The sequence below is a fragment of the Somniosus microcephalus genome, chromosome 4, assembly GCF_052327205.1.
Source record: "Somniosus microcephalus isolate GS21.2 chromosome 4, FLI_Smic_1.0, whole genome shotgun sequence".
In the NCBI taxonomy this organism is placed as follows: Eukaryota; Metazoa; Chordata; class Chondrichthyes; order Squaliformes; family Somniosidae; genus Somniosus; species Somniosus microcephalus.
The window spans coordinates 218,386,331-218,412,621 of record NC_140990.1 but is presented as its reverse complement, the minus strand read 5'-3'; positions in this window follow the sequence as shown (position 1 = coordinate 218,412,621).

Sequence of the window (26,291 nt, the reverse complement as noted above, 5' to 3'; positions counted from 1 at the left end):
ACTGGGAAAAACATAGTGCGAAAGGTAGGGAAGGATTTGTGTACAGGAGAACTTTCTCGATCAATAATACTCCAGTACAACGAGGAAGGAAGCAGTGTTGGATCTGGTTCTGGGAATTGAAGTAGGGCAACTGGAGCGTCTTACAGTAGGAGACCATCGAGCTAACAGTGACCATAACAAAGTTTGGTTTAAAGTAATTATGGAAAGAAACCAGAAAATACCAGAGGAAGAGCTAATTTCAGTGATTTAAGAAGGGACCCAGCACAGGTCGATTGGAAAAGGTGATTGCAAGGTGAAGCAGTAACAGAGCAATGGAAGACATTCAGGGAGGTGATAGTTCTGGTACAAACTAGGCACTGTAAGATTTGCAAAATTTGTGCATTTTCCCAAAAGTTATTATCGATAAAAGGGACCCTGCATGGACATTTTTTTTTTAATTAAAAAGGGTACCCAAGATGGCGTCCGTGCCTCGTGGCAGAAAGCCTACGGGTCTCCAAAATGGATTCTGCAGCCCAGGCAGTTTGGGGTAAATCGAAACTAAGGCTGCAGGTTTCCTGTGAAAAGAACTTTGTGTTTTGGGACCCAGACAAACTGTGAATTATGTATTAGGCCGAATTAGAGGCAGATCAAATTCAATGAGGCCTACAGTTAAAGCCATAAAACAGTCTGCATACATAATCGGAAACAGATTAAACACATCCATCGAGGCTGGACCAGACCATCAAGGACTTTCAGGACAATACGAGTCAATTATCGGGCCGGTAGATGCAATTACCGGCCATCTAAAAACCATCAGTATAGATTGCTACCATTATTTTAATTAGCCCGCCAAAATTAAAACAAAGAACTAACCTGATTTGGCGGGCAGATAAGGGCTTTTTGACAAAGGTATAACTGAAGGCCCCCAGGTAGCAATCGGAAGAAGAAGGAACTCCTGCTCTGCTCTCCTGCTGCTCTGCTGCTGTCGGTACTGCCGCTCCCCGGCTCTTCGGCCCCTCGCCCTCGTGGCTGCCGCTCTTCCCCCGTCCCGCGCTTACCCCCTGGCCTTTGCCCGTGCCCTCTCCAACTCCATCTGGACTCGCCCCGACACCGGGTCACGCGAACACGGGCAATTCAGGCCAGGCGAAGCGGGATGCGATGAGGGGAGGAGGAGGGAAGACCACCCGGGGAAGGCCAACTGAGGGTAGGCTTTGAATCATCGGGCCTTCAGCCTCAGCCGGCCTGCGACTATCTTCATGCAAACTCAAGCTGTCAGCGAAGAATCATCCCTGCAAGGTAAAGTACCCAAGCAGAGACTGTAACTTTGGGGTACTCGAACCTGGACAACGCCCTTGCATCACCCGGAGCCCACGTGACGACGGCAGGCTCCAGAGAGCACCAAGAGCGAACCCTGAACCCAACCGCTGTTTTGAGTCTAACAAACCCTTTTGATTGGTGAGCATGAATTCTGACCCCTCATAGATTAACCTAGTTAGGTGTAGGGGGTGGGATGAGGATAAGGGGATTATTAAGACAGTTGTTTTCCCTCGATGTGCCGTGTGTTCCCCATTCCCTGTATAAGTATAGTATTATTATGACTCTCGTAATTTTTGCCTGTGGAAGTGTACACTAATAATTTTCCATGAGATTGTATCGAGTTTTCCTCTTCAATAAAATCTTGGTTTTGTTTGCATCCAACCACCTGTCTACTCGAGTCTTCTCTGTATCGCTGCCTGTATCTAAGTCCGGTGTCCAGAACCCAGGGGGCGAGCGATTCAAACCGCTCAAGGAAGGTAGTCAGAGGCAAAGCTGACTGACCCGAACACGCCTGTGAAAAACCCCCTACAGCACATTCTAGTGTCTCACCTCCTGACTCCCCAAAGCCTTTCCACCATCTACAAGGCACAAGTAAGGAGTGTGATGGAATACTCTCCACTTGTCTGGAAGAGTGCAGCTCCAATAACACTCAAGAAGCTCAACACCATCCAGGACAAAGCAGCCCTCTTGATTGGCACCCCATCCACCACCTTAAACATTCACCCCCTCCACCACTGGTGTACCGTGGCTGCAGTGTGTACCATCTACAAGATGCACTGCAGCAACTCGCCAAGGCTTCTTCAGCAGCACCTCCTAAACCCGCGACCTCTTCCACCTAGAAGGACAAGGGCAGCAGGCTCATGGGAACACCACCACCTCCAAGTTCCCCTCCAAGTCACACACCATCCTAACTTAGAAGTATATTGGTGATCTTTCATCATTGCTGGGTCAAAGTACTGGAACTCCCTACCCAACAGCGCTGTGGGAGTACCTTCACCACACAGACTGCAGCAGTTCAAGAAGGCGCTCACCACCACCTTCTCAAGGGCAATTAGGGATGGGCAATAAATGTTGGCCTTGCCAGCGACGCCCACATCCCATAAACAAATAAAAAAAATATTCCTTTGAAGGGAAAGGGTAGAGCATCCAAAGCTAATGCGCCATGGATGACAAAGGAAATAAAAGTTAAAATAAAACAGAAAAAGGAGGCTTATGACAAATTTCATGAGCAAGATTCATTTAATAACCAGGAAGATTATGGAAAGTACAGAGGGGAATTGAAAAAGATAATACAGGAGTCAAAGAGAGGCTACGATAAAAATTAGCAGGCAACATTAAATTGAACTCTAAAACATTTTATAACCAAATAAAGTGTAAACTGTTAGCTAGGGAAAAAGTTGAGCTTATTAAGGACCCAAAGGTGGTTGGCAGTGGTGTTCCCCAATGGTCAGTTTTGGGTCTATTACTTTAAAAAAAAATTATAAATGACCTGGACTCAGGTGTAAGGAGCAGCATTATAAAGTTTGAAGATGATATTGTTGTGTATGTCCCTTTAAGGGAATAACTGGTCTCAGACTGCAGTACCGGCAGTGACCACCCCTGTATAAAAGGCCCTAGCAGGCTTCTGTAATTTCAGTTTCCAGGTTGTCTCCATTCAGTAAAGACTTGTTAAACCAACTCCTGCATTCCGTGTCTCCATTAACACACGGATCTAATAGATATGAAACTTGGCAAACTAGTAGATAGTGATGAGGGTGGTTATAGGCTTCAGGATGACATAGACAGGAGGATGGTGAAATGGGCAGAAGCATGGCAGAAGGAGTTCAATTCAGAGAAGTATGAAGTGATACACTTTGGGAGGACTAATATGGAAAGATAGTATAATATAAATGGCACAATTTTGATAAGTGTAGATGAGCAGAGAGTTCTTGGTGTCCATATACACAAATCCTTAAAGGTAGCACGGCAAGTTGATAAGGTGGTTAAAAAAGTATATGGGTTACTTGGGTTTATAACAGAGGAATAAAAACAAAGAGATCATGCTAGAACTTTATAAATTGTTGCATAGTTATGTTGGGACTACATTGTACAAGTGTACTAACACTCAAATCAACTGTAGCAGTACTACGATGCTGGGAAAGTAGTGCGCAGGCGCCGCACAAGGCACTTGGAAGTATCACCCCGCACCATGCGGCAGGCAAGGATTACAACTCAAATAAAACAGTAGTTTATAATTACAAACTACCGAGTCCAGAGTCATCTTTACAAAGCACTACGAGCGCTAGAAGACATAGCATGGTGGCAGCAGTATAAGTGAGTAAAACTTACGCAAATAAAAACGATATCAGATTGAAGAAAGAAATTTAAAAGTAAACTCTGCAGCGTTTTAACTGCGAATCGTACGGGTAGCTAAAATGGCGGCGTCCAATGCACTGACCGCGAATATGCTCCCCATCATGAACTGGGAAGCTGACGATATCATGGAAGCTTTCCGGAAATTTAAGCAAAAATGCGAGCTTACATTTAAAAGTTTCCTGAAAGGCTCCTCCAATGAGGAAAAAGTCAGCTACATTCTACTGTGGGCGGGAGAAAAAGGCTTAGATCTCTATAACAGCTGGAATTTATCTGAAGAGGATAAAACGAACCCTACGGAGATTTATGAAAAGTTCAGTAACCATCTCGAGCCTAAATCAAACCATCGCATACACAGGTATAAATTCCAAAGCATAAGACAGGAACCTGGTGAAACGGCTGACAATTTCCTGACGAGATTAAAAAACGAAGCCAGCAAATGCAAGTTTACGGAACTAGAAGAAAGGCTGGTAGATCAATTAATATGGGGATCAGCACATACAGAAGTGCAAAAAGAACTAATAGGAAAAGAAATATCAGAATATCAGAAGCCATAGATACAGCGAGGGCTCACGAAGCCACAAAACAACAGATGAAAATGCTGAATACTCATACGGCTGACGTGTGGACAACTCCCGAACCGGATCACAGAGTAGATGCAGTGCGCGAAAAGCACAGCACACAAAAACAAGTATATGACAGCGGGAAGAATACGTGTAGAAACTGCGGAAGACAACACGACTACACTGACAGAAGAAAATGCCCAGCGTATGGAACAAGCTGCAACACGTGTGGTAAAGCAAACCACTGGCAAAAGATGTGCAGAGCTAAAAGAGCGGGGCTACACACCAAAAGCAGAGGTGGACAGCAGAACCAACAAAAGAAAAACAAAATCCATACCATGGGTGAGCAAGATGACGAAGACTGCGGGTACAACAAAGCTCTGAACATTGAAACCATAAAGGTTCTCTTACACGAAACGTCCAGAACGGAAAGCACCCCAAAGAAAGAATGGCACGCCATCATCCAGATTAAAAAGAGGATCAAAGGACAGCCCACAACCATCAACCTAAAAGTAAAGTTGGACACAGGAGCTCAGAGCAACATCCTTCCACTGAGGCTATACCAGAGGATCTTCCCCGAAAACTTGGGCGAAGATAGATACCCGAAAAGAGGATGTTTAAAAGCAAACAAAGTCACGCTGCCAGCGTATGGGGGGAGCGAGATCAGACAACTCGGAACAACCTATATAAAAGGAACACACAAAAGCAGAAACATCAACTGTATGATCTATGTGACCGACTCCAAGGGACCGGCGATCCTGGGATTAAACAGCTGCGAGAAGCTGGGGTAAATCTCGGTAAACCATGAACTAACAAAAACATCACTGAAAGTCGACAGCAACACCCCACTGGAAAATCGTCCACAAATCATGGACACGAAACATTTGATGGACATGTATCCAGAGTGTTTTGATGACACTGTAGGATGCTTCGGGGAGTTCAAGTACCATATAACAATAGATCCAGAGGTAAAACCCGTCATCCACGCTCCAAGAAAAATACCCATCGAGCTAAAAGAAAAATTATACACCGAACTAAAAGAAATGGAAGAGAAAGAAATAATCACAAAGGTCACTGAACCCACAGACTGGGTAAACTCGATTGTGGTACGGGAAAAGCCGAACGGGCGGCTCAGAATCTGGACCCCAAAGACTTAAACCAGGCAATAAAGCAGGACCACTACCCCACACCAACATTAGAAGAAATCACACCAGCACTGGCAGGAGCCAAAGTCTTCTCCAAACTGGATGCCAGAAACGGCTACTGGAACGTAAAACTGGACGAAGAATCAACTAACCTGACGACTTTTAATACACCATTGGGGCGTTATAAATTCCTACGGCTGCCATTCGGGTTGAAAGTCAGCCAAGACATCTTCCAACAAAAGATCGATGAAACATACAAAGGCTGTGAAGGAGCCATTGGAATCGCTGATGACATCCAAGTTTACAGAACAAATGAAAGAGACCACGACGTGCACTTGCACGAGGCCATGGAGCGCACCAGAACGGCTGGCATCAAGCTGAACGCTGAGAAGTGCATCGTTAAAAGTACGAAATGCAAATTTTTTGGCATGATCTACACACCGGAGGGTGTCAAGCCTAATCCCGAAAAAGTCGAGGCGATAGCAGAGATGAAACCTCCAAACGACAAGAAGGAGCTGAGAAGCTACCTCGGCTTGGTCCAGTATATGAGCTCTTTCATCCCGAACATGTCAGACTACACAGCGAACCTAAGAGAATTACTAAAAGAAGACACCGAATACCAATGGTCAGAATCCCATGAGAGGAACTTCAAACACCTAAAGGAATTATTATGTAAAGAAACCAGCCTGCCTTATTACGATAGAAAAAAACCTGTCACCCTACAGGTAGATGCCTCTATCAGGGGGCTAGGGGCAGCCCTCGTGCAGGAAGGAAAACCAATAGCTTTCGCATCGAAGGCATTGACATCAGCAGAGACAAGATACGCAAACATCGAAAGAGAGCTATTGGCAGTAGTATATGTAGTGTATGTACCCGTCTATCTTTAAGGGAACTATTGAATGTAACCGTTCACCTTTAAGGGAACTACTTTAGGCGTGGCACTATTTGTTTGGCTTCTGTATACTGTAATACCGATAGTGACCACACCAGTATATAAGTGTTGTGGCATGATTGCTGGGGCAGATTCGCCCGGACCTTCGAATAGTAAAGACCTGTTTTGTTTGTTACTTCTGAAGTCTGTGTATTTATTAACTGCACAAACCACAGACTTTACAGTGGCGACGAGTCTGATCGTACCCTGCGGCAAGATTACCAAAGCAAGAAGAGCGTCGAAGAGAGGCAACCGCCCTCGTCGTGCTGCTGGAAGAAAACACGAGGCTGCAGCAGGAGAAAGGTGGAAGACTTTAGCAACAAAAGCTTCCATTAGCAACAGGCACTGACTACCCTTCTACCACGGTGCGGAGTGAGCCGATCAGCAGGGAACAAGGCGGCCGAAGAGACTGTGAGTAGGGGAAGGTGTAGAAGTATCCGGAGGATAAGGGCAGAGCACTCGACCTCGGTCGAGGGGGAGCTGTGCCAGCCAAAAGTCGGGTCCAACGGCGTCGGGTGACAGCCGGACCGCGATCGGCGGGAAAAATCCGGGCAGCGACCGCAGCCACGAAGCGCTGAGCCTGCGAGTAGGCGCGAGAAGAGAAACCCAGCCGCAGCCGGGGAGGGAAACACCGGTCTGCGAGAGGGCTGGGGAGGCGAACGGGAACCGTGCGGGTGAGAGCCGGGTGCGGAGAGAGAGACTGCGAGGAGCCAGTCCAGCGGCTGAGCTGTTCTCCAACAACGGGGTACTCAGAGCCGGCAAAACCGAACGTGCGGGAGTGGGTGAGAGACACAGCCGAAAACGGGGTGAGAGACTGCGCGAGAGCCAGTCCAGCGGCTGAACTGTTCTCCACCAACGGGGTACCCAGGGCCGGTAGCACCGAACGTGCGGGTGAGAGAGCGACAGAGCCGGGTACGGAGAGAGAGACTGCGCGAGAGCCAGTCCAGCGGCTGAACTGTCCTCCGTTAACGGGGTGTACCCAGCGCCGGTATAGCCGTGCGGGCGGGAGGAAAGGACATAGCCGAGTAAGGGGAGCTGTGCGGAAGCCAGCCAGCGGCTGAACCTGTCCGCTGTGGGGGAAGCGTACCCCTTCCACCGGGAAGAAGCGGGAAACCGCCATTGAAGTGGGCGGGGCGAGAAAGGAAGAGCGGGAAACCGCCATTTTGATTGACATACCGCCATTGAAGTGGGCGGGGAGAGAAGGAAAGAGCGGGAAACCGCCGATTTCGCGGGAAAACCACCATCTTAGAAACAAACAAATAAATAAGAATACTTAAAGAAATACTGGTGCTGCTCCCAAGGGAAGAAAAATGCCTAAGCGAGGGAATATTAACGATTTTAATTCTGAAATAGAAGACTGGGCCACGTACGAGGAACGCATAGAGATCTATTGCGAAGCCAACAAAATAGAGGAAGACGACAAGGCGATAACATTGCTAAACTCGATGGGGGCAAAAACATACGGGCTCTTGAAGCCTCTAATAGCACCAAATAAACCAGCGGATCAGACCTTCGAAGAGATTGTGGCTGTGCTGAAGGACCACTTGAACCCCACACCGCTGATGCTGGCTGAACGATTCAAATTCTACGCAAGAACGCAGAAGAAAGACGAAAGCAATGCGGAATACTTGGTCGAACTGCGTAGGCTAGCGAAATACTGCCAGTTCGGAGGGAATCTGACAGAAGCGCTGCGGGACAAGTTCGTATGCGGATTGTCCAAAGAAGGGACGCAGAAGCGACTACTGGAAGAGAACGACCTCACACTGGACAGGGCTGTCCTTATAGCTGCATCGCACGAAGCCGCAGCGAAAGGAACGGCGGAAATGCAACTAAAGGCGGCGGCACTCGGGGTGGACCAAATTACTTCAAGCACAACAAAATGCTACCGTTGTGGGAAGACAACGCATGACCAGAATCAATGCTGGTTTAAGTACCAAGAGTGTAGGAAATGTGGCAAACTGGGTCACATCGCGAAGGTATGCCGGTCCGGGAAAAAGACCAATAATCAAAGGAAGCCACCACAAGAAAAGTACAACAAGGTACACAAGGTGGCTGAGAAGAGTTCAGACGAACAGAATTCAGACTCAGACCCAAACAACCAGGAGCTGGGTAGGCTGAGAATCCACAATGTGGGTAAAGAAACGGATCTACAGGCCATCTGGGTCATACTAAAAATAGCTGGAGTCCAAGTAAGAATGGAGCTGGACACTGGATCAGCTCTATCAGTCATCAACCGAAGGGACTACCACCGGCTATTCTCTCACATACCTTTAAGAAATACCAAGTTCGTATTACAGACATACACGGGGCATAACGTATACCCCGTGGGGAAAATAAGAGTCAAGGTGAGAGATAGGGGTAAAGAACACCCAAGAATGAACTTGTACGTATTACCTGAGGGAGGACCACCACTTCTAGGACGGGAGTGGATTAAGAAAATAGACATGGAATGGCATTACCTAAAAGCCATAATGAGGGAGGACTCGGTGCAAGCTATTAGCTCAGATTCTGAAATGGATGATGATAAGACCAAGTCGAATATGGAAGATAAGGCTAAAAGGGACTTGCCGACGATGGGAAAGAAAACGAAGACATGCAGAAGGACTTATGGTACCAAGAAGAATAAAGCTGCAGAGCAGAACTCCAGGTTGACAGAGAATTCTGAGCCTGTTCAAGCAAAGGATTCATCCATGACGGAAGAACACCGAGCTCGGACGCAAACTTATGTCAAAGTACGACAACAATTAGAACAGTTGAGTGACCGTCTCGTACAAGAGATGAAAAATATGGAAAGGTTCTGGGACACCGAATGGGAGAACCTGGAAAGACTACAGAGACAGCTAGCTCAAGCAGAGAGCGACCATAGAGCCATCGTGGTCAAATACCAATCACATTCCCCTGATGCTGTTCAGGAACTAGAATATTTACAGAATGAACCAACGGAAGAGGAATCTTCAGGGAGCCAGGATTTTATTCCAGTTCTTCTCTACGACTCCTTACAAGCAGAGTGTGAGAAGTTGAAAGAACAGTATGAACAGGCCCAGGCTACAATTCTGGAGGGGGTTAACTCGGCAGCCTCCGAAAAGCTAGTTTCAGTAGAAGCATATGAACAACTAAAGGTTGAACATGAGCAAGAAGTCCAAAGGCTGCAGGAAATTCTTGATGAGCTCAAGGCCAAGACAGACTCATCGGTAGGAGCTCCATCCATAGATGAGAAATTAGAGGTGAAAATCATGGCAGAGCATGAAAGACAGGATGTCCAAGAACTTATAAAAACATTGAAGGACACCCAAGACAAATATGAGGCGGCAATGACCGAGGTTCAACAACTTGAAGAACAGATTCAACTGGGAATCCTTTCAGTGGAAGAACAGGACACTGTAAGAATGGTCCCTGAACATGAACTAGAGAGCATCAGGGCGCAACTTTTCCGAGCGCTGAAAGCCAAAGTTCAAGAGGAACGTAAGGTGGAAGTATTGGAGAAAGTGGTGGAGGAAATGGAGAAGACTCTGATCCACCGTGTTCCCAGGGAAGAGTTAACGGTCAGCCAACTCCTTCATATGCTGAAGGACAAGACTCTGCAAGGGGAACAATCTGAACATGAGCTTCAATCTTCAGGGGGAACGAGTTCGGAGCTCTCAAAAGTCACGGAGATAGCTGAGGTGGCAACACAAATTTTACAAGGATGCCAAAAGTACGTTGAATCACGTCAAGGTGAACAGAAGAATGTGGAAACCGTTACTTCAGTAGAAGGGTTAAATAGCCTGATAACGCAATTACCGATGGAAAGGAAGGTATTGAACTCACAAATGAGGTCCGTCGTGAAGGAATGGCAGATAACCCAGGAAGAGCGGGATGAATATGAATGCATGAAGAAGGCTTTTCAAGAAAGATGTTTAGGGAAGGAACCACCGTCAGCTAACGTCCAGACGGGTGAGGAGGAAGAAGAAGTCTCTCTCGCTGGCCTAACTCAGGACGAACCCGAATATTACCATGACCTGTTGAGTGACACTGAATATTACGAGGATGTGGTCTGGCCAGCTTGTGATGAAAACTCTCAACGTGCTGAAATCCAGAGGAAGCACTTAAGGTCTAAGGAACATAGAGAGTTGGTGGCGCTACAGCTGGCAGCCGAGAGAGGAGCTCCGAGAGTTTCAAAAGGGCAGAAAAGAAAAAGAAGAAGCAGAAGATAATAACTGTCTAAAATATTAGCACTTCTACCATTCCAGGCGGGACATTACGAAAGGAGCTAAATTAGTTGAAAAACTGGAAAAGGTCAAGACAGCCAGTTGGTTGTAAAAGTCCGCACTGCTGGTTCAACAGGACGAAAGTTCAAGCTGTTACGTCAAGAAAAAGGCTATGGAGGAGTCACGCTAGCCAGGTGAACCGGCTACACCAAAGAAATGTTGTTCGGAATGAGTCAAGATCAGAGACTGAATCTATGAACTGTTTCCGCAGAGACTGAACCTGTGAACTGTTTCCACCGAGATTATATTTGTAAATTGTTTTATATGACATTGACTCCACCGAGATTATATCTGTAATTTGTTTTATAGGAATTTGAAGATATGTATGTTTAACGGGGACTCTGTAAGTAATAAGCTAAAAAGGGAGGATTGTAGTGTATGTACCCGTCTATCTTTAAGGGAACTATTGAATGTAACCGTTCACCTTTAAGGGAACTACTTTAGGTGTGGCACTATTTGTTTGGCTTCTGTATACTGTAATACCGATAGTGACCACACCAGTATATAAGTGTTGTGGCATGATTGCTGGGGCAGATTCGCCCGGACCTTCGAATAGTAAAGACCTGTTTGTTTGTTACTTCTGAAGTCTGTGTATTTATTAACTGCACAACCCACAGACTTTACAGTATACGGATGCGAAAAGTTCCACACCTACTTATACGGAAAAAAATTCGAGGTAGAGAGTGACCATTGTCCAATCGAACAAATTTACAAGAAAAACCTAAGCAAGGCCCCAGCAAGACTGCAAAGGTTACTGTTAAGACTTCAAAGTTACGACTTCGAATTAAAATACCGGCCAGGAAAAGAAATGGCACTGGCAGATGCATTGTCTTGATTGTCACCACACGAAAAACATGAGATGAAGGGCCTGACAGTAAAAATACACCACCTCGTAAATGTTACTCCCACAAAGCTTAGCCAAATTCAAGAGGAGACTGGTAAAGAAGAGGAGTTGCTACTACTCATGCAACAGGTAATACAGGGGTGGCCGGAGAAGATCCAGCAGGTCCAAAACCAAATCCGACAGTACTGGACAATCAGAGATGACATCTCGGTGGAGGACGGTGTTCTCCTTGCTGGCTCAAGAATCATAATACCAAAAACGATGCAAACGGAACTTCTCCGCTTAATACACCAAGGCCATATGGGGATGGAGAAATGTAAACTAAGAGCCAGATCAGCTGTGTACTGGATAGGCATGTACAAAAGCATAGAACAAATGGTCTCCACATGCTGCATATGCCAGAAATACCGAAACACACAGCAGAAGGAGGAGATGATTCAAATGGAAGTACCCCCGAGACCATGGCACATGGTAGGAACAGATCTGTTCCTGTGCAACCAGGAGTGGTACATCATAATAGCAGACTACTACTCAAAATTTCCTTTTGTCAGAAGGATAAACGACATGAGAGCCACAACAATCACAAAAATTGCGAAAAACTTATTCGCAGAACAGGGCATCCCAGAGAAGGTCATCTGCGACAATGGGACACAATTCACCTCCAGCGAATTCAGAGCACTGGCTGGAAAATACGGATTTAAAATAATTACCTCATCCCCACATTACCCAAGGGGACACGGATTTATTGAAAGACAGATCCAAACAGTCAAACGAGCTCTCATTAAAAGCAAGGAGATGGGAGAAGACCAAGACCTCACCCTTTTGACAATCAGATCGACACCTTTGAGAGCAGACTCGAAATCACCAGCAGAACTACTAAACGGTAGAAAATACAAAACAACTCTACCAGCAAAGATATATCCTCCCCAGGACCAAGAGGACGTTCGGCAGAAGCTGATGGAAACACAAGCTACGGGGAGCACACAATATAACATGCATGTAAAACCACTACCGGAGCTGCTAAATGGGCAATCAGTGCATATACAAGATCCGTTGTTGAGAACATGGAGTCCAGCTAAGGTTATTGGAAAAGCTGATACTCCAAGATCTTACTTGGTAGAGACAGAACCTGGAAACCAATACAGGCGAAATAGGATCCATATCAGACCCTCACCTGAAGCTGTCAAACAGCGGACAACATTAACAGCAGTTACGGTACCAGACACGGAAAACAATATAACGCCAGAAACAAACACCTCAAATACAACAACTGCAAACATGCACTCTCCAGAGCCAAACACGACAGCACCGGCAACAAGAAAAGAACACACCAAAACACCACAGAAAGGAATAGTTACAGCCAAGTCCACAAGATGGAGGAGTAACATACAACCACCTGAGCGGTATCGCAAATAATTATAAAGACAATTATAATTCGCACAGAACAGTAAAACAACATGGACAAATATCTGTATATAAATTGAGCAAAGAAAGCTTACGTTCTGTATTTTGTTAATGTTATTCAACTGGAAACATTGTAAAATAGAAAATTGATGTAGTTAGTTTTGTTGGGAAAGAGGGATGTTACATAGTTATGTTGGGACTACATTGTACAAGTGTACTAACACTCAAATCAAGTGTAGCAGCACTACGATGCTGGGAAAGTAGTGCGCAGGCGCCACACAAGGCACTTGGAAATATCACCCCGCACCATGCGGCAGGCAAGGATTACAACTCAAATAAAACAGTAGTTTATAATTACAAACTACCGAGTCCAGAGTCATCTTTACAAAGCACTACGAGTGCTAGAAGACATAACATAAATCATGGGTTAGGCCTCAGCTGGAGTATTGTGGACAATTCTGAGCACCACACTTCAGGAAAGACGTAAAGGCCTTAGATTGGATACAGAGGAGGTTTACCAGGATGTTAGCAGGGATGAGGGACATCAGTTATGAGGTGAGGTTGGAAAGGTTAGGACTGTTCTTGAAACAGAGAAGGGTAATCTGATTATAATCGCTCAACCGTTGGTGGCCGTGCTTTCTGTTGCCTAGGCCCTAAGCTCTGGAATTTCCTGCCTACAGCTCTCTCCCTCGCTACCACTCTTTCCTCCTTTAAGATGCTCCTTAAAACCTACCTCTTTGACCAAACTTTTGGTCACCTGCCCTAATTTATCCTTATGTGGCCCGGTGTCAAATTTTTTGTCTTAAAATACTCCTGTGCAACGAGGTTTAACTACGTTAAAGGCATTATATAAATACAAGTTGTTGTTGTGAAAAGGCGACCTAATAGAGGTTTTCAAGATGATGAGAGGTTTTTATAGAGTGCATAGGGAAAAGCTATTCCCTCTGGCGAGTGGTTCAATAACCAGAGGTCATAGATTCAAATTCATTGGCAAAAGATCGAGAGGGGAGATAAGGAGAATTGTTTTCACACAGAGAGTTGTTGGAATCTGGAACACTCTACCTGAAAAGATGGTGGAAGCTGATTCCATAAATAATTTTAAAAGGGAGTTGGACAGGTCCTTGAGGATGAGGAACTTACAGGGTTATGGACAAAAAGCAGGGATGTGAGACAAAGCACGACTGCTCTTTCAAAGAGCCAGCACAGGCACGGCGGGCCAAATGGCCTCCTTCTGTGCTGTAAGTTTCCATGATTCTATGATTTATCATATTTCTGTCTCTAATATTGTTTCCATTTGGTGCAGGTCTATCACTATGGTCCCTATAAAATGAGTGAGAGCCATTAGTATTTTAAATTTTACGAAATAAGTAAGATAAGAATTTGTTTATATTAGTTGCTTTTTATTAACTAATTAAGAATTATAATAAGGATAATGTTTTCTTTTTATTCATAGTGAACTTATCAAGTGAAATTTGATGTTTAGTCTCTGTCTGAGACTCCATAATGGACAGTAGCCCCAGAAGAAGGAACTCTCCAAGATTAGAAGAGCGGTCAGTAATTAGCACTTTGAGCAGACCTGGCTCTGGACCCTCTCATTGACCTCCAACAAACTGTATCTTGGGAACCAGGAGGCTCACCCTATCAGCAACCAGAGAAATTTTAGCCTGTTCAGAAAAATTGGCTTGCAAAACATCATGGCCGGAGTTTGTGGTCAGCAGTGAAGTGACAGCGCTCACCCCTGACCTCGAAGAAAGCTACCCAGGAAGATCTAGCATTCTCTGCGGTGTGAATTTCAGCACTCCCGAACTTTGTTGGAATCTGGCACCAAATCAAGCAAATCTCCAGCGTCTGGCAACAGTGATGTCATCAAGTAGGCTGAGCAGCCAACCACATTGAAGAATTCTCAGACAGCAAAATAGGAAATAAAATGCACAAATTCTAATTTACTTTTTATAAATTTTACACAGTGCAAAATAAAGATTGGGACATACACATAGGATTAAGGTAGAAGCTGAAATATCATAAACAAACATAAAATATATATATAATGGCCCAGAAATTTGGGTCTCCACGGGTGGCCTAGGATTGGAATCCCACGCGGGCCCACAGCTCAACGGCCGTCACGGTAGGTAAGTGCAAGTCGGGGGCTTGCACCTGTGGGAAGCCAAACAAATATAAAATTAGTTTTTTGGGGCCAGAACGGTTAAAAAGCAGTCAATGCGCCATTAAAAACCCAGTTACACCTCTTTGTAACTTTTTCGGGGGAGGGTGGGGGGATGGGTGTTTACAGCGATATTCTAGTGTATTCGTTTTTGTCAGGAACAGAAACTGTGATTTGAATTGATTGCCAGCTCTGGGGAGTTCCACAGCACAACCTGTGGAGAAACGTAGAATCACTGACAGCAACTTCTGGATTTCTGCGTTTAACTACGTATGCGCTGACTCCAGGAGTTGCTGCCACTTTCAGAGGAGTAATGATGGCGAACGCTGACAGTTTCGCCATCATTACCACTGCAAAATACGGGCCCATATATTGGCCTCCAAGATGGAATCTGTGGTGGCCAGCCTTAATAGTTCACACCATCTTAAACCACAATGTTTTATAATCATCAAACTTCTGAATACTTTCTAAATTTTGATCAAATGGTCTCATCAGTTAAATATGATAGTCCATTCACATGACTCCTTTGTCACCATCTCAGGTGAGTCTTCTGTCAATAACTTACCAGATCCAGGCGTGTGCTCCTGAGAGGGAGGCCTACTAAAGCTCCAAATGTACATTCCAGAGATTTACCCAGGGAGGGCTACAGATTTACCACAGATGTGATCCACAGTGCACATACTACGGCGTTGCCATGGAGTCTGGAGGTGGATCGTTTGCAAATCTTCCTATAAAGAAAATTTGCATAACCCCTAAACAGGAAGAGTTTTTGCTACATTGAAGGCTTTTTTCATAGACTCTAATAAGCTGCAGTTCTTGTTTTAAATAAATATTTTTATTATAAAAGTAAGTTTTTTATAATAAGTATAGCTTGAGGCGTACTGATAATTCAGAGGAATCCTTTTACTGGGCACATCACACTATCAAGTACAACATGTTCATTATCCAATATTAAAGATTAGAGAAACAAAACCACAAATGAAATGTAAATGTATACCTGAGCAAATATTGACTGAATATATTTTTCACTTGAAACATGCCAAATATATTCAGTCATTTAAAATGGCAGTTATCAACTACTCCAAAAACCCTAAAGCTTAAACGTGTCACTTTTGTGTGCTGTTTAAACAACAATAGGCTGTGCAAGTGCCAATTCCATGTTTTGGCTGACTTGTAAATTTTCATTTTTTTTTATTCGTTTATGGGATGTGGGCATTTATTGCCCATCCCTAATTGCCCTTGAGAAGGTGGTGGTGAGCCGCTTTCTTGTAGCCAAAGTATTTATGTGGCTGGTCCAGTTAAGTTTTTGGTCAATGATGACCCCCAGGATGTTGATGGTGGGGGATTCGGCGATGGTAATGCCGTTGAATGTCAAGGGGAGGGGGTTAGACTCTCGCTTGTTGGAGATAATCATTGCCCGGCATGTCTGTGGCGCAAATGTTACCTGCCACTTATCAGCCCAAGCCTGAACGTTGTCCGGGTCCTGTTGTATGCGGGCATGGATTGCTTCATTATCTGAGGAGTTGTGAATGGCGCTGAATGTGCAGTTATTGGAAGAGTTGCAGTCATCAGCGAACATCCCTATTTCTGACCTTATGTTGGAGGGAAGGTCATTGATGAAGCAGCTGAAGATGGTTGGGCCTAGGACACTGCCCTGAGGAACTCCTGCAGCGATGTCCTGGGGCTGTGATGATTGACCTTCAATCACCACAAACATCTTCCTTTCTGCTGGGTCTGACTCCAGTCAGTGGAGCATTTTCCCCCCGATTCCCATTGACTTCAGTTTTACTAGGGCTCCTTGATGCCACACTCGGTCAAATACTGCCTGATGTGCCTCAATAATTCCGAGACTCGAAGTTAGCAGAACAAAAACAAGGCTTTTATTAACTTAGAAAGTAACACGTAAGAGAGAGAGATGTCTTCCTTCTGGAGACTGAGGCCAGACTGAAGCTAGCTTACAAACGGGGCCAGGTATGGGCGGAGCCCTACACACAGCACATTCCAGTATACAATACAGCACATTCCAGTACACAATACAATGAGGTCTGGGGGAAGGGAAATGACACTGAAACCGATCTCAGTCACAGGCAGTGGTGAATGGAAATATTTCATCACATTCACCCCTTCTATAGATTTAGTCTGTTCGGGGGTTTGATAGTCCTCTGCGACCGACGTGGCTGTTGCGGTGCCGCGGGTGTCGGCTGGGTGTCCCCGGTAGCCTCCTGGGTCTCTGCCGGGGGTGCCGCCAGGGTTGTTGGAGGGGTAGTTGGTGGGGGTGCCGTTGGTCGGTGTTCTTCCGGGGGTGATGAAAGAGTAGTGGGTGGGTAAGAGTTGCTGTGATCGTCGTTGCCGCTATTGCCGTGGTTGTTGTCGAGGCCGGCTGGGGCGACGTCTTTTATGGACACGGTGTCCTCCCTTCCGTCGGCGTGCCGGACATATGCGTATTGCGGGTTGGCGTGGAGTAGGTGTACTGGCTCCACGAGAGGGTCCGTGTTGTGGCCTCTCACATGCCTTCGCACGAGTACCGGATCTGGGGTGGAGAGCCATGACGGCATGGATACGCCTGAGGTGGATTTCCGGGGAAAGACAAACATCCGTTCATGAGGCATGGTATTAGTGGCCGTACACAATAGCGACCATATTGAATGGAGCACATCCGAGAGGACTTCCTGCCAGCGGGAGATAGGGAGGCCCTTGGTCCTTAGAGCTAGAGTGACTGCTTTCCATACTGTCCCGTTCTCTCGCTCCACTTGGCCGTTACCCCGGGGGTTGTAGCTGGTGGTACGGCTCGTGGCGATCCCCTTGGACAGCATGTACTGGCGTAGCTCTTCACTCATGAAGGACGCCCCCCTATCCGTATGGATGTAGCTCGGCATACCGAACAGGCAGAACAGGCTGTTGAGGCATTTAATGACTGTGGCGCTGGTCATGTCTGGGCAGGGGAAGGCGAATGGGAACCGGGAGTATTCGTCCACAATGTTCAGGAAGTAAACATTGCGGTCGACGGACGGGAGGGGGCCCTTGAAATCTAAGCTGAGCCGCTCAAAGGGCCGTGTAGCTTTGATTAAGTGGGCTCTATCTGGGCGGTAGAACCGAGACTTGCACTCAGCGCAAGTGCGGCAGTTCCTGGTCAGGGACCGAACTTCCTCAATCGAGTAGGGTAAGTTACGGGACTTTATGAAGTGGAACAGCCGCGTGACCCCTGGGTGGCAGAGGTCATTGTGGAGGGTCTGTAGCCGATCCCCGGTGGCGCTGGCACACATCCCTCGTGAGAGGGCGTCAGGGGATTCGTTAAGGGCCCCTGGCCGGTAAATGATGTCGTACTCGAAGGTGGAGAGCTCGATCCGCCACCTAAGAATCTTACCATTTTTAATCTTCCCCCTCTGTTTATTATTGAACATAAACGCTACCGACTGCTGGTCGGTAAGTAGGGTGAAGCGTTTGCCGGCTAGGTAGTGGCGCCAGTGGCGCACTGCCTCCACGATGGCTTGGGCCTCCTTTTCCACGGAGGAGTGTCTGATCTCGGGCCCTTGGAGGGTCCTCGAGAAGAAAGCTACGGGCCGCCCCGCCTGGTTGAGGGTGGGCGCCAAGGCGAAGTCAGATGCATCACTTTCCACTTGAAATGGAGTGTTCTCGTCCACTGCCTGTAGCGTGTCCCGCTCAATATCCTGCTTAATGCTTTTGAAGGCGGCGTGGGCCTCAGCAGAGAGCGGAAAAGAGGATGCTTTCAAGAGGGGGCGGGCTTTGTCGGAGTAGTTGGGGACCCATTGGGAATAATAAGAAAATAACCCCAGGCACCTTTTCAGGGCTTTGGGAGTGTTGGGCAGGGGCAGCTCCCGTAGGGGGCGCAATCGGTCGGGGTCTGGCCCGATTTCCCCATTCTCCACCACGCTGCCTAGTATGCAGAGGCACATGGTGTTGTAAACGCACTTGTCCTCATTGTAGGTGAGGTTGAGTTTTTGTGCGGTTTTCAGGATCCTCTCGAGGTTCAAGTCGTGATCCTGCTGGTTGTGACCGCAGATGGTGACGTTGTTGAGGTAGGGGAAGGTTGCCTGCAAGTGGTGGCCATCGACCATGCGGTCCATCTCCCTCTGGAAGACCGAGACCCCATTCGTCACCCCAAAGGGGACTCTGAGGAATTGGTAGAGGCGTCCGTTCGCCTCGAAGGTGGTGTACGGGCGGTCCTCTGGTCTGATAGGGAGCTGGTGGTACGCTGACTTGAGGTCGATGGTGGAGAACACCCGGTATTGGGCGATTTGGTTCACCATTTCTGATATGCGGGGTAGCGGGTAGGCGTCTAGTTGGGTGTACCTGTTGATCGTTTGACTATAGTCGATCACCATCCGTTTCTTCTCGCTACCCCTTACCACTACCACTTGGGCGCGCCACGGGCTGTTGCTGCGTTCAATAATGCGCTCTTTCAGGAGCCTGTCTACCTCGGTCGCGATAAACCGCCTGTCCTCCCAGCTGTACCTCCTGCTTTTGGTCGCTATTGGCCGGCAGTTAGGGGTAAGGTTCGCGAATAGCGAAGGCGGCTTTACCTTCAGGGTAGCCAGACCGCACACTGTGAGGGGCGGCTGGGACCCACCGTACTTGAGCGTGATGCTTTGGTGGTTGCACTGGAAATCCAGGCCCAAGATCACGCTCGCACATAGGTTCTTCATGATTAATACTTTAAAATTATCATATACAGTTCCGTTAACGCACAATTGTACCGTGCAGTAACCCAGAATGGTCGATGTCTGGGTTTTGTCAGCCATAGAGATGGTACCCTGAGTAGGGACCACCTTTAGGGAGAGTTGTTGTGCCAGTTCTGGGTGGATAAAGCTCTCCGTGCTTCCACTGTCAATTAAACATTTAACCCGGCACCCGTTTACCTCGATGTCCACCATTGATCTGGATAGCGGGTGCGGCCTGGTCTGGTCCACTGTGACCGATGCCACTGTAGGGCCCTGATCGATACAAGATGGCGTCCACGCTGTCTGCTCACAAGATGGCGGACCCCACGAGGTCGGGCAAGATGGCGTCCAAGATGGCCGCTCCCACGGCGCACACGCGGCGGTGGCGGGTTTTCCGGCGGTTGGTTTTCCGGCGGGGTTCCCTCTGCACACCTTCCCGAAGTGCCCCTTCTTACCGCACTTAAAGCAGGTGGTGCCTTTCGCCGGGCACAGGTTTCTGGTGTGCTTTGGCTGCCCGCAGAAGTAGCAGTTGGGTCCCTGACGCGTCGCGGCTGTCGTAGGGCTTCTGGGGGGAGAGCGGGGCCCAGCCGGTGTCGGGCTGTCGGGCGGGGAAGATGCCTTCCAAGATGGCGGCGCCCTCGGTGCACACGTGGCGGCGTGGACGGCGCGGGCTGAAGAGTAGGCGTCCGAGTTTCTCTGGGCCACATCCAGGGATCGCGCGGTGTCCGCAGCCTGTTTCAGGTCCAACCCCGTTTTTTCCAGCAGTCTTTGCCGGATGTAAGTGGAGCTGAGGCCTGTGATGAAGGCATCGCGAACAAGCTCGTCAGTGTACACTGCGGCTTTTACATCTCGGCACTTGCAGTCTTTGCCAAGCATTTTCAGGGTGCTTAGGAACTCCTCCACCGATTCCCCAGGTCGCTGTGCGCGGGTAGCGAGCAGGTGCCTAGCATACACCTCATTCGTAGGCTGCTGGTAATGCACCTTTAAGATGTCGCAGGCGGCCAGGTACGCCTCGGCGTCTTGGATGAGGGGGTAAACCCGGTGGCTTACCCAATTCTGCAGAATTCCGAGTCTCATCCTCGCAGCGTCCGTAGCGTCTTTGACGGCTGCGGAATTGTCCAGGAAGAATTCCATACACTCAAACCAGTGTCCAAAGCGTGCTGATGCATCCGGAGCATGTTGATCCAAATCCAAACGTTCGGGTTTCAGGAGTTGATCCATAGTGTTGAAAAATAAGTTAATAAAATTGATGTGCCTCAATAATTCCGAGACTCGAAGTTAGCAGAACAAAAACAAGGCTTTTATTAACTTAGAAAGTAACACGTAAGAGAGAGAGATGTCTTCCTTCTGGAGACTGAGGCCAGACTGAAGCTAGCTTACAAACGGGGCCAGGTATGGGCGGAGCCCTACACACAGCACATTCCAGCACATTCCAGTATACAATACAGCACTTTCCAGTACACAATACAATGAGGTCTGGGGGAAGGGAAATGACACTGAAACCGATCTCAGTCACAGGCAGTGGTGAATGGAATATTTCATCACACTGCCTTGATGTCAAGGGCAGTCACTCTCACCTGACCTCTGGAATTCAGCTCCGTTGTCCATGTTTGGACCAAGGCTGTAATGAGGTTGGGAGCTGAGTGGCCCTGGTGGAACCCAAACTGGGCATCAGTGAGCAGGTTATTGGTGAGTAAGTGCAGCTTGATAGCACTGTCGATGACACCTTCCATCACTTTGCTGATGATTGAGAGTAGGCTGATGGGGCAGTAATTGGCCAGATTGGATTTGACCTGCTTTTTGTGGACAGGACATACCTGGGCAGTTTTCCACATTGTCAGATGGATGCCAGTGTTGTAGCTGTACTGGAACAGCTTGGCTAGAGGCGCAGCTAGTTCTGGAGCACAAGTCTTCAGCGCGACAGTCGGGATGTTGTCAGAGCCCATAGCTTTTGCTGTATTGATGCTGTAATGATTAGTAATAATGCTGCCTTTATATTTGCATTGTTGAAGTAATGCTCAGGAAATTGTGTCACATTAGAATTATCATTTAGTCTGGGTGCATAAGGTTTTATTAAATTTTATTTAATAAGTACTTCCTCCAGAAAGACTGGGGGGATTATTTCAAACGTCTCCACCTCACCACCCCCGCTTCCCCTGCCCCAACACACACACACACACACACACACACACACACATATACACACACCCTGCTTGTGACCATCAAAAAGCAATCTGCAGGGCACCAACCATGCTAGGATTTCTGAGTGAAAAAGACATGCTTTAATGAATATCCAATGTAACAATGACATTCAAACCTCAGTAGCAACAGCATTGTTGCAGCAGGATTAGTATCCAAGCCAGGAACACAAGCCAGGAACACTGCCAATCTTCTCTCACTGTAATGGCTACCATCAGAGATAAGCCTGTGGGATGTGTCAACTGAGTAGATTTTGTCCATCAGAGAGACCTGAAATGGCAGGACTCCACTGTGTTGTTTTTTGATGAACACAGATGGGATAGCTCCTCTCAAGGAGGGACTATTTTAATTAATTTTCACCTGTGGCGGAGCCACTGAATAACTCTGGGCAACTGTATATAATTCCCTTTAACGATGTTCTAACACCAGCCCAAGCAGTCCTCGTGGAATCTCCATCTTGTTAAGACCTGTTTTTGTGGTTCTCCTGTATCGATCTCAACAAACTGTTTGAACTCGTTTAGTCTTACATTAAAGACCTGTTTGATTGATCTCCTGAGTCGACCTCAGTTATTAGTTAGGAATTCGTCAATTCCTACACACCAGTATTTCTGAAGACTGGATTTTAGATTGAAGATACGCTTGATGGAGTGAGGCTTTGTGGCCAGTGTCCCCAATTTAAGTTGTGTTTTCCCTGTGATTCCTCATTCTAAATAGGCATTTATGGCACACTGAATTTACGGCGCAGGGGCGCTAACTTTTTCGGGGTGCTAAAAGTAGCGCCCCGCGAAGTTAGCGTCCCAGCGAAGTTAGCGCCCCAAAGGGGGCGCCACTGAATTTTTATGTTCGAGTATCTAGCTCAGTGTTCCTAGGTCAGCCACTCCCCAAATCACACACCTTCCCTACATCTATAATATCAATCTGATACTACCTCAACCATTGTGAAAAGATGGAAACCAGGCCAGCTGTAAAATTACTTTTATAAACTTTAAAATGGGATTGAGGTAGTAATTTTGAAGGAGTCCAATGCTGGTTATTCAATCTATATAGATATGGTAAAAAAAATGTTCATGTGCGTTTTGCATACTTAAAAATTCCTTTCTTTTACTTTTATATCCTCTGATCCAGATCTTCAATTCAGGGCCTGTATTTAAGCTTGGAGAGATTAGAGACGCTGCAAGTTTTTTCCTTACAACAGAGAAGATTATAGGAAGATTTAATAGAGGTATTCAAAATTATGAGGGGTTTTGATAGAGTAATTAAGAAGAACCTGTTTCCACTGGCAGGTGGGTTGGTAGCCAAAGGACACAGATTAAAGATCATTCTCAAAAAAATTAGAGGGGAGATGAGGAGAATTTTTTGTACGTAGCGAGTTATGATGATCTAGAATGTACTGCCTGAAAGGGTAATGGAGATAGATTTAGAAGTAGCTTTCAAAAGGGATTTCAATAAATGCTTGAAAAGGAAACATTTGCAGGGCTATGGGTAAAGAGCAGGGGAGTGGGCCAAATGGACACCTTCTGTGCTGTATGATTTTATCAGTTGTTAGCTATGCTTACCCAAGTTCCAGATCTTTTTGTTGCAGTCTTCAACAATACTTCCTTTTTTTAAGAATCTTTGGGGGAAAAATTAGGTTGCTTTGTCCCTCCCGTTATTGCCTCCGGGGGCGCTAATGGGGCACAAAGCCTATAGCGCCTGGGCATGGTGCCACTAACGCCTCTCGCGAAATTCAGCACCATGCGCAATGCCTCGCTCACGCCCTGGCCACAAACTTCGGTCATGCCCCCTGACCTACCACCAGACGATATGTCTGACAGGCCCAGGGTGGTGTCTTTGCGGCCGCGGCAGCGCAAATTAAAGGGCAGGTTCTGGGCGGCCATTTTTTTGGGGTCGCCTGCCAGTACCTGCCCCCTTCCACTTTTTTATGCAGGGTGCCGGCTGCAATCGGTCAGCCCGGCACTCCTTTTGAGTGCCGGATTTTTTTCCAACACCCTGCACCCCAGTGGTCCAGCAGGACCCCGGTGTGTGCTGCGCAATGCCCCTCCCCTTTAACCAGGGGAGGGAGGCCTGCAATACCGCGGCGCTACGTGCCAACGTGCATGGCGCTGTTGCACGTAGCGCCACAGTATTCAATGGTAGCGCCCCAGGAATAAGGGGGAACACTTCCAGTAGCGCCCCACCTCCTGCTTGGGGCACTACGAGGCGCTAAAAGTAGCGCCCTGGTGAACTTAGGCGGGGGCACCACCAAATTTTTCCCTGTTTAACTATTATTTCTAGTTCAGGCTGTGAAGTAAGTACGTCTTCGCTATATATATACATATACAGCAGGTATTGACGAACATTTTACAATAATTGTATTATTCTGAGTGTTCCAAAGCTAATCCTTGTAAAGTCTGTGGGTTGTATAGCAAAGTAATACACAGACTACAAGAGTAACTTAAACAGGACTTTACCATTTGAAGGTCAGGGCGAATCTGCCCAATAAATCCTGACACAGCACTTATATACTGGTGTGGTCACCGTCGGTATTACAGTATACAGCAGCCAAGATAAAGTAGTGCCACACCTAAAATAGTTCTCTTAAAGGTGAACAGTTACATACAATAGTTCTCTTAAAGGTAGAACAGTTACATACACTACAATCCTCCCTTTTTAGCTTACAACATACTTATTCCCCATTAACCATATCATTAGAACATATATACAAATTATGTAAAACAGTTCACAGATTCAGTCTCTCTGGAGGTCTCCTGACTCTGTCCGGATAACGCCTCGGTGGTGTAGCAGTTTTCGGCGGGGTAGTAGGTTCTTCCGGCAAGGCCGATTCAGCTTGAAGGACAGTGTCAGGATCATCTGATTCCAGTATTACCAGATCGGAGGTAGGTGCTCTGGGTATCTCTGTTTCTACATTAGCCGTGTAAGGTTGTGGAGTAGGTTGGCTCTTTGTGGATGACCCTATGATCTGGTCAACATGGCGCCTTATTATGCTGTCACCAATGTCCACTGTATACAGCAGCGGCCCTAGCCTTTTTACAATAGTTCCAGGCTGCCATTTCTCGGTACGGCAGTCCCGGGCCAAAACTTGTTGACCTGTCTGAAAAGATCTAGTTGGCCTTTCATTCATGCCCTGGAATTGCCGGTTCTCTACGTCCCTTCTGACGTTTGGCTTAATCAAATCCAGCCGGCATCTTAGTCTTCTATTGAAAAACATCATGGCGGGAGTTTGATTTGTGACCGCATGTGTTGCATTCCTGTACGCCAACAAGAAGTTATCTACCTTATGTTGTAAGTTGATGTTCTCATTACCCATGGCCTTTATGGCCTTCTTGAAGGTCTGGACAAACCTTTCAGCTAAGCCATTGGTGGCGGGATGGTATGGGGCTGACGTGTAGTGCTTGACCCCATTGCTTTTTAAAAACTTCCTGAATTCTTCGGACACAAATTGTGGTCCATTATCAGAACAGACCTGTTCCGGCAGCCCATTCCTGGCAAACATGGTCCTTAATACTGTGATGGTTTTTTCCGTGGTGGTGGAGGACATCTTTATTACCTCCGGCCACTTGGAGTGTGCATCCACCGCTATTAGAAACATTGAGTCCATAAATGGACCAGCAAAGTCGATGTGTACCCTTTGCCAAGGAGATGAGGGCCACTCCCATGGATGCAGAGGAGCTTGTGGTGGCGCGTTTTGGACCTTCTGGCATCCTAGACAACTCTTGGTTATTTCCTCGATGTCTCCATCAATACCTGGCCACCACACAAACGCTCTTGCTAGGTTCTTCATTTTCACTCCACCCAGATGCCCCTTGTGAAGTTCCTTTAGCACCTTATGCTGAAGTTTGGGTGGAATCACCACTCTCGATCCACACATCAAGGTTCCTCGGCACACTGACAGCTGTTCTTTCCGTTGCGAAAATGCTGGCAGTGTTGGTTCGCCATATGCTGGCCATCCCTCCACTGTTAGATCGTAGACCCGTGAGAGAGTCGGGTCATTTCTTGTTTCATTCTCGATCATCGAATTGGTTACTGGTAGACATTCTACTATGGATGAGTGGAACATCTCTACCGGGTCCATTGTAGCCGCCTCTTCTACTACCGGCAACGGTAGGCGCGATAACCCATCAGCATTTCCATGCTGTTTGGAGCTTTTGTATTCAATGTCATATTGGTGTGCCCCAAGTAACACGGACCACCTCTGTAACCTTTGCGCTGTCATAGTGGAACGGCCTTGTTAGGGTTGAATATGGACACCAACGGCTGGTGGTCTGTCAGTAATGTGAACTTCTTGCCCTGCAGGTAATGATTGAATTTCTTTACTCCCCACACAAGGCTGAGGGCCTCCCTGTCTATCTGAGCGTAATTTCACTCCGCGGAGGTCAACGATCGGGACGCAAATGTGACTGGCCTTTCCGAGCCATTTGGTAACTTGTGTGAAAGTACTGCTCCAATTCCATAAGGGGAAGCATCACAAGC